Source organism: Typopeltis vanoorti, chromosome 10 (assembly GCF_054136105.1).
Source record: "Typopeltis vanoorti isolate ZY-2024b chromosome 10, IOZ_Tvanoo_1.0, whole genome shotgun sequence".
Classification (NCBI taxonomy): Eukaryota; Metazoa; Arthropoda; class Arachnida; order Uropygi; family Thelyphonidae; genus Typopeltis; species Typopeltis vanoorti.
The window spans coordinates 80276126-80291709 of NC_143558.1; the positions used below are offsets into that span (position 1 = coordinate 80276126).

General features: G+C 35.9%; 1 protein-coding gene and 1 long non-coding RNA gene across 2 annotated transcripts in view; one reads left to right on the forward strand and one right to left on the reverse strand.

Annotated features, from left to right (window-relative positions):
* LOC150102536 (IDLSRF-like peptide) overlaps positions 1 to 15584 on the forward strand; it is a 166017-nt gene that overhangs the window by 73115 nt on the left and 77318 nt on the right. The gene's annotated exons all lie outside the window — the stretch shown is intronic.
* Positions 1 to 15584, reverse strand: part of LOC150102537 (uncharacterized) — a 41813-nt gene that overhangs the window by 4981 nt on the left and 21248 nt on the right. Inside the window, exon 2 of the long non-coding RNA XR_016548967.1 lies at positions 11609 to 11702. This is a non-coding gene — a long non-coding RNA (uncharacterized LOC150102537). The remainder of the gene's footprint in view (positions 1 to 11608; positions 11703 to 15584) is intronic.

Sequence of the window (15584 nt, forward strand, 5' to 3'; positions counted from 1 at the left end):
CAGGATTGCCCAAAGTCAGAACACACTTAAGTTTTTATTTTATATTTATTAATGTATTTCATTTGCTTTTTTAGCCAGCAAAGGTTGGTTGATTGGTAGAGCTGCTGCTACTAATGGCTCAGCAGAAAGTTACGCAAGTTTGAGCGCGGTTAGTTGGAAGGGGACAATCGTTCGATGCTGTTGGCACACTTTCCCTCGATGAGTCTTTAGACTCCCTGGAGGTGTCACATAATAATATACTGTATTGTGCTTTACTTCATTTTGATATCGTTGGTATCGTGATGAAGGAATTTGGCTTTTAAATAATAAAATGAAATATCATAAGATGTTGCACTGATCGATATCGATGAACCCTTTGTTGGAAAGACATGGATTAAGGAAGCAAAAATATTTGTAAAATCATTTCACTGAAGGTTAATTAACAACCCCCTCCTCGAAGCTCGAGGTTTCTTCAGGTGCGACGTAAAATCGCCCATGGAATATAAGTAATTGAGAGACAGAGAAGATATTGTTAGATAGATACTGGTTAGTCGCCTTATGACATCTTTGAATACGTTTCTGCGAAGTCAGATTACTTGGCTGTGAAAGGCTACCGAACCTCCTAAGTTAAAAAGAGAAAATATAAAAGTTTCAAGTGGGATCTGAATTTCGACCTACTCTATATGAGACATTTCTCTAGGTGTATATTTCTTTTCATTCTTATTTTCATATAATTATAATTATAAAAATTATTCATATAAATAATTATATTTGCATATATTATTTCACATATGATTATAATTTCATATAATTATCTTAATAATTATATGAAATAATATCTTAATTGAGTTAATTATATCTTAATAATTATCTTTTCATATAAATATATAATAATTAAATTTCTGAAATATTTGGAAATTATATTAAGTACCATGTATGTAACCCTAATAAAAATCTGCATAATGGTTGCCCACAAGGTGTTCCTAGTGAGGTTTTTACAGAGTAGTTCACCGCCATTGCTTTCCCCATCCTTCCTCCCCCCCCCCACAATTGTATCCGGGCACCGGACCGGTATATGGCTGGGACGTATTCATGACTGTAATCTGTGTGTTCATGGAGCAGGTTTGCCTGTTCTGGGGAACGAAAAACACGAGTTTCCGGGTGAAAAAATCCCATACGGAGGTAGGGTTTTTTATTTTTAATATGAGGAAATGCTTCCCAATTTCTCTGATTGATTTCTATCGAAAAAAATGGACAAGTTCATAATTCTACACTTACGAAAGATGCTACAGCTTCTATTATTTATTTAATTAAACGTATGTGTCTAATACTTTTTTTCTTCCTGAAACTCGAATTCTCTTTCAGGCATAACAGAAAAACTGGCGATACAAAACTAATAATTCAAGTTTGGATTTTAACTGTTTTTTAAATGTATGATTATTATAAGTTTATAATTTAGATTTTGAAATAGTGATAAGGTCTAAAATCGAGAAAAAACAGCATACACCAAATAGAATAATCGTTGAAATACTTCTTAAATCTAGTCAAGGCACTGAATCTATCTTCTTGATATTACGTTATAGACGTTCTCTCATGCCTACATATATACATACATACTGCAAACAAGCAGGATGAAGATCAGCCAGTTCTTCACTTCATTTCATGGATGTTGTTTCCGTTGATTCTCATATCCATGCAAACTTACAGAATTACCTTTTAACTTGTGCTCTTCTGGTTTCATGATGAAAGATTTAGAACTAAAATAAAGTCAGGTTATTTGGTATACATGAAACTCCTTATCTCCGAGAAGAACGTTTAGGTCAAAAGTAGGTATTTTCTATTCGCGTTAGATACGTGATATTTCTAAATAAATAAGGGAAGTCAGCTGCTCCTGAAGTAGGCAGAGAAAGATTGAAGCATGCATTTTGTGAGACAGGTAATTTGTTTGACCTGCCGCGCTGAACAGCTGAACAATAAGAATCGTGTGCCAACAACCCGCTTGACATGAAGGGTAGTTATGTCACAAGTTAGCCATAACATCGAACAGCGCTTTAACAGAGGCAAGCCTTCTGGTAATCATATTTGTTTCTCATTCCTCCCCACTGACACTACAACTGGGAAAATGACTTCCCCACTCCCTCTTTTTCTCTATCAAAGTTTCCGTAACGGCGATGGCTGGCTCGACTACAACGCGGATCAGCAAATTGGACTGAGCAATAGCGTTATTTGAATTACAGCTTCCCTCTTCCAGAAATAGCTCCTCAGAGATTAATAAATGCACTTCACAGAGCGTGATGCAGTAGACGTGGAATGAACAGAAAACGTAGCAGCAGCAGTCCATTTTATCTCGTAGGTTAAGAGTTAAAAAATGCGGCAAATGGAAGTAGCCTTCACATTCGATTCCCGTAAGCAGTGAGCAATTCAAAAATATTACAATTTTCGTTAATGGCTCATATATATATACACACACGCAGGCTCGTCCACACATTATTCTGAAGAAAATGGTATTATTAATATTTATAGTTTCCTATCTTCCTTTTATATGACAGTGAAAACTAAATTTCCACAAACGAAAGGATCAGCAGAAGCAATCATATATTCAGAAGACTAGCAGGTAGTTTCATCTGAAAGACACATTATTCTGAAGTAACTTAAAGAATGAATGACTAATTGAAAATATCCGAAATCCTAAAGATCCGGTTATAATTTTTTAGCTTAACAAAATATTTGAAAACCCAGTGGAAACGCGTTCTTTGTCCTCCTCTCCGAAATTTTCCACTCACACCGCAATTACCGTAGAACTTAAAGTGAATCATGATGAGGTTTGATAAAAGTTTAATTCGATACTAAATATTATAATTTTTTTAGTTTAGGGTTAGTTATCTGAATTTTTAGTTGATGCTTATATTGTTCATAAATATGCGAATTGGTAGACTTGAACCCCTAAATTATAGCCGAATAATGAGTTATCCGTTATTCTAATAGAAATCTCATTACATTTATATTTAACAGTTCCTTTATTTTATGCGTCGATATTATAAAAATTAATTAATTCTGAGAGATTACCCTCTTTAAGGAATTATTTTAATCGAAATCATTTTGATACATCAACGATTAAAGGTTCACATGCTCAAATCTGATACAGAGAAAACGAAGTATATACAGACCTATCTATATTTTTATATTCAGATTTTATACATCTTTACTCGTGAATTCTTTACAATACCCAGACTACATGATGGTAGAGTCAGCAGAGAGATTGCATTATTTTTTTGAGCAGATTTGTTATCCTTTTCCGCTGAGAATCCTATGTGAAAATATTAAACAAAAATAACGCTTAAACCGCTGGAGTTTTAATAATTTAATTCTCTCTCTCTCTCTCTCAAGCTGAGATTACAATTTCAAAATCAGTTTCATGTTTCTTTAGATCCCTTTAGAACAAAATTACTAAACGTCATCAAAATATTCATGAGGTGCGAGTGAATACTAGGGCTACACAACACGGGTGAAGGAAATGCACTGATCAGTAACCTAGGCAACACAGGTGTTCTCTTCTCAGGGCCTAAGACTTTGAATTAGCAGATCTGAAGGGATGTTTTTTTTTTCATCGAACAAGAAGAAGAAGCAAGAAAAGGTACTGGGAGATGGGAGCTGAGAATGTGTTCTTTTGAGAGAAATCCATGCATCTTAAAGTACTTTAGCTAGAGCATTTCTCAGCACCTAGCCTAGTGAAGATTATTGTTTAATCTTCGAAGGCTACGGCTTTCTCGGTTATGATTAATGGTCAATGTCGAGTGAACTTTTAATGCTTGTCCGAAGCGTTGGCGTGCGTTCCAAAAACATTCTTATCCGAAGCGACAGGGATAATTATTGTGGGATTGGACAGAAAGTGGGAGATCATTTTTGTTCTCCCAGTCCTCTCTCTCTCTCTCTCTCACTTTCTCCCTTGTGTGTATGTGTGTGCGCGCGTGCGTGTGAGTGTGTGCATGCGTTTTAATAATTATCATATTATTATATTAATAATAATAATAATTATTATTTTTTTTATGTTGGGCCCATATACAGGAGGTTGGCTGGTCAACCAATAGCACGTTAATACCGTATATGGTGATGGGTTGTGAAAGGAGAAACTTGTTTACATTTGATTTGAACGCATGTATATTGTATTCCTTGGAAAATACGTCAGGCGGAAGACTGTTCCACGGTATACTGCATTAGCAGGGATGAATGAGTATTCGCTCTCCAACCAACAGGCTGTAGGGTCGAACCTCGCCGTGGGCATTGATGTTTGTGATTGTATTTACTGCAAAAGGATGTTGGGCGGCAGCTGTACGTGTTCCAATGGGCTTAATACAGGGTGGGGGAATTATTGATGCTGTTTCAGATGAACCTTTCCCGTGAAAGTATTTATAGAATATACAGATTGCAGAGACCAAGCGTCTATGTGAAAGTGGGGGGAAGCAAGTTGGTGAGGGATGGGTCATTTATTAGTCTAATTGCTCTCGTCTGTATTGAGTCAAGCATTTTGAGGGAGCTTTTTGGAGCCCCACTCCGGATGTGAGGGCAGTATTCGAGAGCTGGGCGGATTTGTGGCTTGTATAGAGTTAACAGCTGTTTAGAGATGAAGTAGCGTCTTGAGCGAAAGAGAAAACCTAGTTTTTGGAAGCTGAGGATGCAATGGTTGTGATGCGTTTATGCCAGGAGAGGCTTGATGTCAAGGTAATTCCGAGAAGAGAAATTTCGTCTTGTCTGTGAATTTGAGTGTTATCAAAAACAATGCGTTTTTGATAACACTAGGGGGAAAATAGGTCTTATTTCTCACAAAAAAGAACCATTTTTTGAGAACCATATCTGAGCCCCATCGGAGGATGGCTTGGAGGTCGAAATTAAGGGCAGTGGTGGTTGATGTTCTGTGGGTTGAAGTGAAATGTGTAGGGTAGAGTTTGTCAGATGAAAGGGAGGAATGTAGTGTGCTGTCATCTGCAAAACTGTGTATTGGGTTAGAGGTCAACTGAAGTAGGTCATTGATATATAGAAGGAAGAGGGTCGGTGAGAGAACTGAGCCTTGAGGGACCCCGGCATTAGTTGGATGGTGAGAGGATAGGCAGCCGTCTACCATCACACATAGTGTGCGTCCAAACAGGAAGCTGGCAATCCATCTGCAGAAGTCCTGAGGCAGTCCAAATGATGGGAGTTTGCTTAGTAAGCCTTTGTGCCAGACTCGGTCAAAAGCTTTGGAGATATCAAGTGCAACTACTTGGGATTCGCCGAATTTCTCCATAGCGTTTGTGCAGTGATGGGTGATGTATGAAAGTAGATCTGCTGTTGAACGGCTTTGGCGGAATCCGTACTGGTGGTCGCTTAATAGCCGGGTACTTACAAGGTAGATTAGGATTTGAGAGTTCATGATTTTCTCCATTACTTTAGATAGGACTGAAGTGAGTGAGATAGGGCGGTAGTTAGAAGGCAGTGATTTGTCACCCTTTTTAGGAATGGGTTGAATATAGGCCAGTTTCCAGATTTTGGGATATATACTAGCGGAGTAAGAGAGTGTGTCCCATTTGGCGCATTTGACATAGGATAGGAGTCAGTTCAGATGCACAGACCTTCAGGATAATTTGATGAATTCCGTCTGGGCCAGGAGACTTTTTTGTGTCTAATTTAGACAGCAGGTTTTTGATATCTTTTTAGCAAAAGGATATAGGGTGCATTGTATGTTGGGCAGTTGGAATGACTAGGGCATTTACCATTGTCAGTTATGTGTGCATTGGAGGCAAAGTATGATGCCAGGAGGTTAGCTTTTTCTATGGATGATGGTGCAAATGAGCCATCTGGGTATGATAGAGGTGGGAACAGTGTAGGGCAAACATTACGGCCAATTGCCTTGCAAGGGACCAAAAGGCACGGCTCCCGTTTGGACAGGCTGCAAGCTTCTTGCTTTTTGCCGTTCAAAATCTGTTTTGGAAGTATTGATAGTTTTCTTGCATTTGTTTCGGCTTCAGTCTAGGCATTGAATGAGGATGGGGTTCTTGATTTGAGCCAGTTGTGATATGCCTAATTTTTCATTTGTACAGCCTTGGCACAATTTTTTGGAGAACCAGGGTGTAGTTAGGGGATGACAGGTCTGAGTAGTGTGGGGAATATATGCTTTCATTCCAGCGAGGATCACTATGGTGATGCGTTCGGTGCATATATGAGCACGTATGAGAGACTGGGGTCAAGTGTCCTTTAGCTTGTTGTTTACCGCTGTTATAAATTTGGTTGTGTTTATTGGTGAGTCGCAAGTCACTTTCACGAGACGTGGATAGTTCGTTCCGTCCTTTCTTTTGTTTATGGATCCGATACGATGGCATTTGACGATGTTTCTGGGATCGAAATTGCATTCTCCTGCAAGTTTGCCGATGTCTTCTTTTAGGGATTTACCGTTTTCTGTCGGAAAGTTCAGAATAACAGCGTTGAGTTTCCTATTTTTGACCTCGAGCGAATCGTGTACCGATGATGTGATTAGTTCACGAAGTTCGTTAGCAGGCACGGGCGCACTTGCGGTCGGGCGCTGATCGTTGAGCGTCTCGAGCTTAGTTTCCTACTTTCCGATTTTGGAGGAGAAGGTATCGATCACGATAATAAGCTGCTGCTCGAGGTTTGTGACTCTTTTGCCTAGGTTTAGTATCTGTTTTACTGAAGGGAAGCACATCGTACAGAAGTAGGCTGGTTTAGATCGGTGAAAAGCTTGTGCGACGATTCATTTATTTTCGCGCAAGAAATATGTATCCAGTTGCAGCAGAAATCCCACAACATACCTTTTTTCCCTTCTTTGACTTCGGTTTCACAGCTGCGGCACTTCTTAATGTCATTCGGTTTGTTGGTGATCTGCGACGCTACGTTGACGGGACTCGAGGTAGTCTTCCGTTGTTGGCTTTTGTTGCCGCTATCTTTATTTCGAACGGTAGGCATAGCGCTTTCACGTGGCTGTTTTTTAGTTGTAAAATATAGCAGATTTAATGGACTATGGGTACTTACGAGTTGTATTGTAGTAGTAGTCAGCTTCTTTGTACCTTCTGTTACTTTTCCGTTTGCTGCTTATTTTGTACAAAAAACACTTGCAGTTACGATAAAATGCGGGAGCACAAATTTAACGTTAATCATTCGCTGGCGCCACCTATGATCCATCTATGATCCATCCACCATATTATGTGAGTGCTAAAACTATATAGAGTGAATACGCTACTAACTACGATTCCATCTACTTGCCATACATCCAAACATTATAAAACGCTTATTAATGATGTTATATCGCAATGATATAATTGTTAGCAGTTGAAACATGTTGGTGATGAAAGAGGTCAGCTTGCCCAATCATGTTTTCGATGCATTCCCGCTTCTGTAACGCTTTCTGCACACACAAAAAAAAAGGTTTTTTAATTATTCAAAAAAAAAGGGGTGGGGGATTCTTTTTCTAGTTTAAGATTTTTTTACGCTTTTTATGGAACGTAGTTTTGAAATAATACTTTAATAATAAACAACACTGGATTTCTTTTCTATTAGCAGTTACTCTGTATTTAGTAAAAATCCTCAGTTGTTTAATTTCACATAGCGCTTTAGAGAAAGTGAGTTTACTGCTGTATCATGAATAATTCATACGTTTCACTGAATTAAGAGTCAAGGTCATCCAGGCGTTAAAATTTTATACTTGAATCATTTGTTAGCTATTTGTCTTAAGAATAATAGTTAAACCAGGAATAATTATTTTGTAACGTGTAATGATATCATTACCATGCAGTTCGCACTGCATTTAACTTAATTTTCCTCTTCCGATTTCATGGATTTCTGCACTTTTATTCTAAATTGGTAGCAAAGTATTCTTTTGAGCTGATCGATCACACTAGTAATATATAAGTATTGTACACACGTGCTGAATTTTTTATGCCTGAAATATTTTACCTCTTGATTTAATGCATTCAATACGACAACAATCACACTATCTACTATAGAATCCCTCATAAATAAAAGACCACGTTGGAGTGATTAGGTCAAATGAATGTCAAGATATTGCTTAATACTATGAAGTGCAACTGGATTCCAACATTATCTACAAAGAAAACGTATACAGAATAAAATCCTAACATAGGTTTCATCACTGTGTGGTGACGTATTTAGATATGATAACTTATAAATGTTGCAGAAATAAAACTTCTAAAAATTCAAGTAATAAACCCACCCAAAGTTAGAATCTTAGCGCACTGGATCGATGATGCGAAATGCGTCATTTGGTGGGAAAAGATCAGGGTTCAGTTCGTTGGTAAACCCTTTATAGAAGAGTTTTTATACTCTCAGATAATTCTGTGTTTTTCATTCCTATGGCGACAAGCCGGCTTGTGAATATATAGTGAATTAAGACAAGAACAACGAAGGAATAATAGATCCGTAGTAAGTGACAAATCCACCGAATTGTTTATAAATGGTGTAAAGGATTGAGGATGTACAACTGGGTTGATTTTTTTTAACAGAAAGCTTTTTTTTTGGTGGGGGGATACAATTTTATTTAAAATAGATAATAATGAAAAATAACTGCGAATTTATTAATGTAGAAATAAACAATAAAAAATAAATATAAATAAGCACGTAAAAATTACCAATTAAATTTAACTATCTGATGAGTTACGCATTAAATATACAAATAGGCTAAAATTGGAGCAAAATCATATTAACTGTATGCAAAGATAAGTTACTGCGCAAGGTGATACACTTTTTCTTCTTGCAGTCTTCCAGAGAATGTACTCCTGGCCTGTCTAGTTGGCCGAGTGGTAAGCGTATTCGCTCTCCAACCAACAGGCTTTAGGGTCGAACCTTTCCGTGGGCATTGATGTTTGTGATTGTATTTAGGTGGGAGATGAATTTCATCACCAGTGTGAGACCCACCACCATCCCCGCTAATTGGAGGTCCGAAGTGACTTAAAAAAAGTTCCATGTTTGGTCTGTAAAGCAAGATTTGGGGGCCATATAAAAAATAAATAAAATAAATAAAAATACAAAAAAATTGAAAAAATAAATACATAAAAAGAGCCCTTAGTCTACTCACAATACAAAATGCACTACAGGTTTGCATATAACTTTTCGCAGGTAGGAGTCACATAAAAAAACCTCATGCTCTTAGTTGCTTCTTTCATAATAACCAAAACAAAACCAAAACTGTGCATTCAACTGCTCTATGCTGTATGTTTTATTCCAAAAATCTGTTCTATGATTCCCATTTTTTTCTGTGAATAATTAGTGTGATATAAGTTGCAGTATAAAATAATACTTTACACATTTTTTAAAATAAAATTTCATGTGACTCCCATCCAATAAATATCGTAATCCTATGATGCAACCTTAGTTGGGCTTTTTTTTTTACATAATCCGGAAGCCCTGCTTTAGAAACCAAACATGGAAGCATTTAAGCCACTGCAGGAATACAATAAATGGTATCTCATCGAGTGGCGAAATTTATCTCCACTCATGCCCACTGCGGGATTTGAACCCATAGTCTGTTCTGATTTGAGAACGGATATGCTATCCACTCGGCCAACTAGGCTAGCGTTGTTTATATATTAAAGAAATAAATATTATTATAATGCAATACATCTTACTCTTTCTAGACAAGACTTCATGCGCGGAATCAGTTTTGCATCCTGTTTGAATCAATTAATTCATCTAGACAACACAGTTTTTTCCCATACTTTTTTCTTAACATTCAACGGAAATTTGAAAAAAAAGTTGTGTATTTTAACATTTTAAATTTGTTTATTTGGGAACAAATATCCGCTCATCATGACGCCATAATATTATTACCGATCGCTGTTGTTAGTTTGTTTAGTACGCTCTTTATCTTTTTTCTCGAAATAAGATGCTGTTTATTCTACCCGAGTTGGAGTTCCTTCATGTGCTTCTTCAACATCTGGGAAGCTCCTGTGCTCATGTAACGTTAATTAGTTATATTGCATATTGTAGGAATATTTTAGCATGCTTTAAGTTTCCTGCAGGTATTACTTACTCAGCACAACCCTACAGTTTGTTCATACAGTTTGTCACTGCCAGCTGTCGACTGCCTTCTACAATAGCAATAATTTATGAATGTTTATAACATTTCAAAGACATCATTGTCTCCACAGAGAATATAATCTTCGACAAATCAATTCACATGTCAACTACATAATACCTGAATCTTAGTAGTGATTTTCGAGAGACAAAATAAGTATTTTAACAAAGTCGGTATTCAAGCAGTGGCTTGTTTCGACACGTTTATATCTCTAAAGCAGGAACGTGGTTTTTCTCTTATTAGTTGTGTACCAAGTTTGGTAAAGGTAAAAGTTTTAAAGGCAAAAGTCAAAAAGCTAGAAACGCTGTAGAACAGAACATGTTAAATTTTTGTCTATCTGTCTGTCTCTTAATCCAGACATTACGTAATTTTAAGATCTCTAAAGAGAAAAAATAAATAAATAACTGGCATAAAAAGAAATCCAGACATAAGATTACCGGAACACAGAATTATACAATTATGAAGACACACTGCATTCTCAAAAGTATTCAAGCACCAGAAATATTAAAGAAACTGCGTTAATATGAAAACTTAATAGCGTAGAGATTTATTTTCTTTTGAGCGATACACCGATTCTGTTTGATATATATTCAGCTAGCGGGTTTGTGTTAGCCTAGTGGATATCTTGTTTGCTTTCCCACCAACATTCTGTTGGTGGGAAAGCAAACAAAAATTATCTCATCTGCAGTAGATTTTAAACCCTTCTGGAGCAGAGTTTAATAAAAAAAAAGTAACATAGCAGACGTAAATTTAGACATTCCAAGTAAATATACTCTTTTAGTATAGTTCCATTGTAACTTTTGACACTATGCTTAATTTGCTTTGCCTTGATTCCATCCTGAAGCTAGTCCTTAAAATCTACTATGGAAATTAGCCTCTATGACAATGTCTGCCGAGAATTCTGTAACATCACATTTTTTTCAAATCAAGTACTTATAGGACTTTGAGTAAATAACATATCCCTCCTAAAATACAACATGAAGATATCCCAAATTATCCAAAATATAAGTATACAGTACAACATTTAAGATACTATAATTGGGAATCTGATTTCGAACTCCATTGAGATTGCTGGTGTTGATAACCCATTACATTTCTGCTTTTAGCTTTGTTCATGTGTTGATGCATAACGTTCGGTTATCCCATAGTCACCAGTCCAGACTGTCACCCCTGAATTCTGTGACGAACCACTTTGGTCACTGAAAATAATAATGAAGAACAACACAAAATTTTGCCATATACCAAAGGTTTTAGTGACGGAACACCGATTTCATGTTTTTAGGTATACTTCTTTTAAGATAGCATAACTGCCCTCTTCATAATGGGGTGATGATCTCAAAAGTCAGAGTTATAATAACTCCGTTAACTCATTATTACGATCTGTAGTTGCTGCTTCTTATAGCTACAGTATTGTCTGCATATTGTATTCTTCTTTCTCATTTACATACCTCGGGTTCACATTGTTAACTACTTCAAGAGTGGTACTCTGAATTAACAAATACAGTGTGGATGCATTACATTTATCGTTTGGAACAAGTAAAAGGAGCTTACCTACAGCAGAGTCATTTCTGAGGGTTCACTCTGCAAAGCAAGATGCAGAGTCTGAATTTTAGGAATACCCATCGTTATTGAGGTATATGCATTTCTAAGAAAAAAATATAAATAAATTAATCAGTTACTAAAATTAACAAATTGTAATACCTAATGTGTTAGGGTATATTATGCTTATATTAGCATTTTATTGCAAACTCGAATTAATATATATATATATATATATATATATATTATATATATAATATAGCAAATTCAAGATAAAACGAATAGACAAAATATAGAAGAGGAGCAGTAGTATAATAGTTTTGTTTCCTTAACTCTGCAGTCCGAAAACGTTCCCTTTTTCAGGAAAAAAAAATATATATATATATATATATATATATATATATGTATATTCCCTGAAAGAGAACGCCATAAGTACATGCTTTTCTACCTTTAAATTACTTGTGTGCTTGTAATTATCTCTTTCGAATAAAGTAAAAGGTGAATCACTAAGGGGCTGTGGAGGTAGAGCGAAAAATATAAACGAAAACATTATGTGTGAGTCACATATCGAACTGTTAGTTTCATACTCATACAGGTGAAAAAATCAATAAATACTGTTATTCGGGGATTGTCGAGTGCTTCCAGGTTCCTGTATATATAAACAAACGGATAGCATCCATGCGTTTGATTATTTATGCTTGTTTTCATTACAGCAATTATACTATTTCTTATATTTAAGTACAGTTAATTGCTCATAACAAATCCTATATGTAATAAAGTTAACTAAGTATACTATACTGGGGAAGCATGAGGTTGTTTGCAATTCAGACCAGTCTACTTGGAATAGCAGCAGTAGTAGCAATAATATTTCCATTATGATTAGTGGCAGTTGTAGCTGCTGCTGTCATATTATTGTTCGCATTTCAGAGAAGAATTTTCACTTCCAATAGTTAAATCAATAATGTCAGCCAAGTAGCAGCCCTTCAAGTAAGCGATATTTACTGGGTCTTTTTTTTTTAATTTTCAAAGTTTTTTCTTAACTGGATTTAACTTTTCAAAATTGGATACTACAGAATGTTGAAAATCTCTTGAATAAAATGGTGGATCCTTAATATTCTTCTTAGAACTTTTACATCAGTTCAAATATGACCGTAATGATTCTTTTAATAAGAGTAATCATTGACATCCTACAATTCTTCTTTCGAGAGATTACTGTTATTCTTGATGAGTGTGGTAAGCTGTTATGTAGGACTAAGCTTAAACCTGAACAGTAACACTTCACATATAATTATGCATTACATGTGAAATTTCAAGCGCAGAGTCTTCTTTCTCTGCTTCGTCTTTTTTCCCTAAATACCCCTTTCTTCCCCCGCTTTTTAACAAAAAACAGAATGGTTTTTCTTGTTTTTGAGAAACTACGATGATCACGTAATCTACCAGAACATTTTCCATCGTTTCCTAGCAAGGTAATTTCACTAAGGGTCGTATACATGGCTTAGTTGAAATTACCTCGGTGGTAAAAATACTGCTTATAATCGAAAACATTCTGAAATAAATAATATGGAAATATTTATCAAGAAGCGAGCCAGAAAACATGTATCAACACTCCTCTGTGATAGCTGATATCCACATGCTGTAGAAAGTTGTAAACCGAGAGCCCTTTCTATATATCTGTAACCTCTTCGCCATTTTCAAGCCTAATTGTGTGTATTGGTATCCAGATATTAACAAACTAGAATTATATAATATAATAACCTTGACTAAACCTCGCCTGGTTAATGAATGGATAGCATATTTACTCTCCAATCAACAGGCTATGGTTGAGAATCTTTGTGGTCATGGATGCTTGTGAACGCTGTTGGGTAGTAGATGAATTTTTCATTTCCTGGTACTAGGTGGACAATTTACCTCTTCTCTGCGTATTCAACAACTGTAACAACTGGAAAAGTTCTATGTTTGGTCTTTAAAGCTAGGTTTCGGTTTTATCCGATCCTTAGCTCACTAACGGTAATAATGTACTAAAGAGAGAATAAAAAAAAAAACATATTTGAATATCTCTGGGGAGAGATATTCAAATATTGACCAACTTTTTAACATGCACAAATAAAATTTTTATTAAAATGTAAATTCATAACAAACATAAAATATCCTATTGCTGTCTCATTCACATTGCACCACTAATGGAGATTAAACCGTGCTTTTTTTTTTCGACTGGTGCTTGTTCACTTGTGGAGGATAATATCTGATTCGCTAGGCATTTTTGTTGTTATTTATCCTTCGAATAGCACTTGTATAATTTTTGTTCGTAATTAAAGAATATGTAGTTTATGTGTATAATTTCTGTCATCATCTGGATTAGTTTGGTGTAGCAGATGCCTAAGAGAACAACTTCATGAAAAATGTATGTGCTTTAATATCCAGAGTGGATTCAAGTAAAAGCACTTAGTTTGATTATAATTATTAACAACCAATTGTATCTTGACTGCATTTACTTTCAATATATAATATATACAGTATATATATATTAACCATGCATAATTCTGCGTACTTTAAAAACGTATTTTAGGGTGACGTTTATATATTCGTCTTGCATCCTATAGGCTTAACATCTCATTAATAACTTCGCGCAGTATTTAAAACGATTTAACCAATGAATTGATGTTGAAGTCCGCATAATTAGTTTAGCCTGCCATCTCATCAGAAAAATTTCATCTGTGTGTGTGGGAGGGGGGGGGAGGTGTTACATTTAGAACGTGACGCATAAACTAATACTACGGAATACGAAAATGAACACCAGAGAACTGATTCAGCTATTCCAATGCTGCAAAACGCGTTAAGGTTGTTTTCTATAGCCGAAGTCAGAATGTGCAATAAACCTGATGGCGGTGATTTTGAATATTTATTAAGCTGATCTACCGTTTAATTTCCTAATAAATTGTTAATTGAATATGCATTTCAAATACGCCTGTAACGGTGCGAATATATCTGAGTTCTTGTGACATTTCTGACTGCGAATGTGCTCATGAATGAAATCTTGAAGTGTTAACATAAATCAGCTGATAATCCCATTCTTCTTAGATGGCATCTTCGTATTGAAGATTCGCAATTATGGATCTATCCATAATACAGCACTGGAGCTAATGTTACACAGGGGTCCCAAGAACCAAGTGCAAGGGAAAATTTCCCTATATATTTTTTGACTGTAGATCCGTATGTGTTCTCGGGACCTGTTTGCCTGTTCTGAAGGACGAAAAACCGCGTTTCCTGGTGAAAAATCCCTCTACCTCCGTATGAGCCGACTAATTCACCTTTAGTCGAAAGAGACCACATAAAGGTTCCTCACGTCATGGACGAGAATCGAACCCAGGTCTTACCGACCAAAGGACTTCGTCCGTACCGATTGAGCTACGGAGGCTCTTGATGTTCCATACTCTATTTTATTTCAAGTGCAGTCTACAGTTACGTGATGTTCAGAATACAGTCCTCTAATGGAAAGAAAATATATTTACTAATTAAACATTAAGGTATTAGGCATGATGTTATAATCTTTCACCATCAGAAAGAGAATGTTTAACATTTCAGACTGGTCCCATTCCATTTGTTGATCATTAATAGTTCTGAAAAAAATATTAAGAGAGAAGAGGGAGACCATGTTTAGAATTATTTAGGATGTAGCGCAGTTTGATTTGCGTATGATAATGGCGCTTATCCACGATGTACGTGAAGTGCATACCTATCAAGAAAGATTGGTACGTAAACGTGTCAACTAGCAACAGAATTACTTTCGTTGAAAGTTGATAATTCGACAAGTTTTAGTATACAATGGTACAATAAATTCAAAGTTAAAGGTCAGAAAGTTAAAAAGCTAAAAACAGTTAAAAACTTATAACATTGGAAAAACTAACAAAGTATAATGTATAATCAGTTATTAAAAATTAGCTCCCCACCCAATTTCTTTACGAAATCAAATTCCACTGTTCAAAAAATC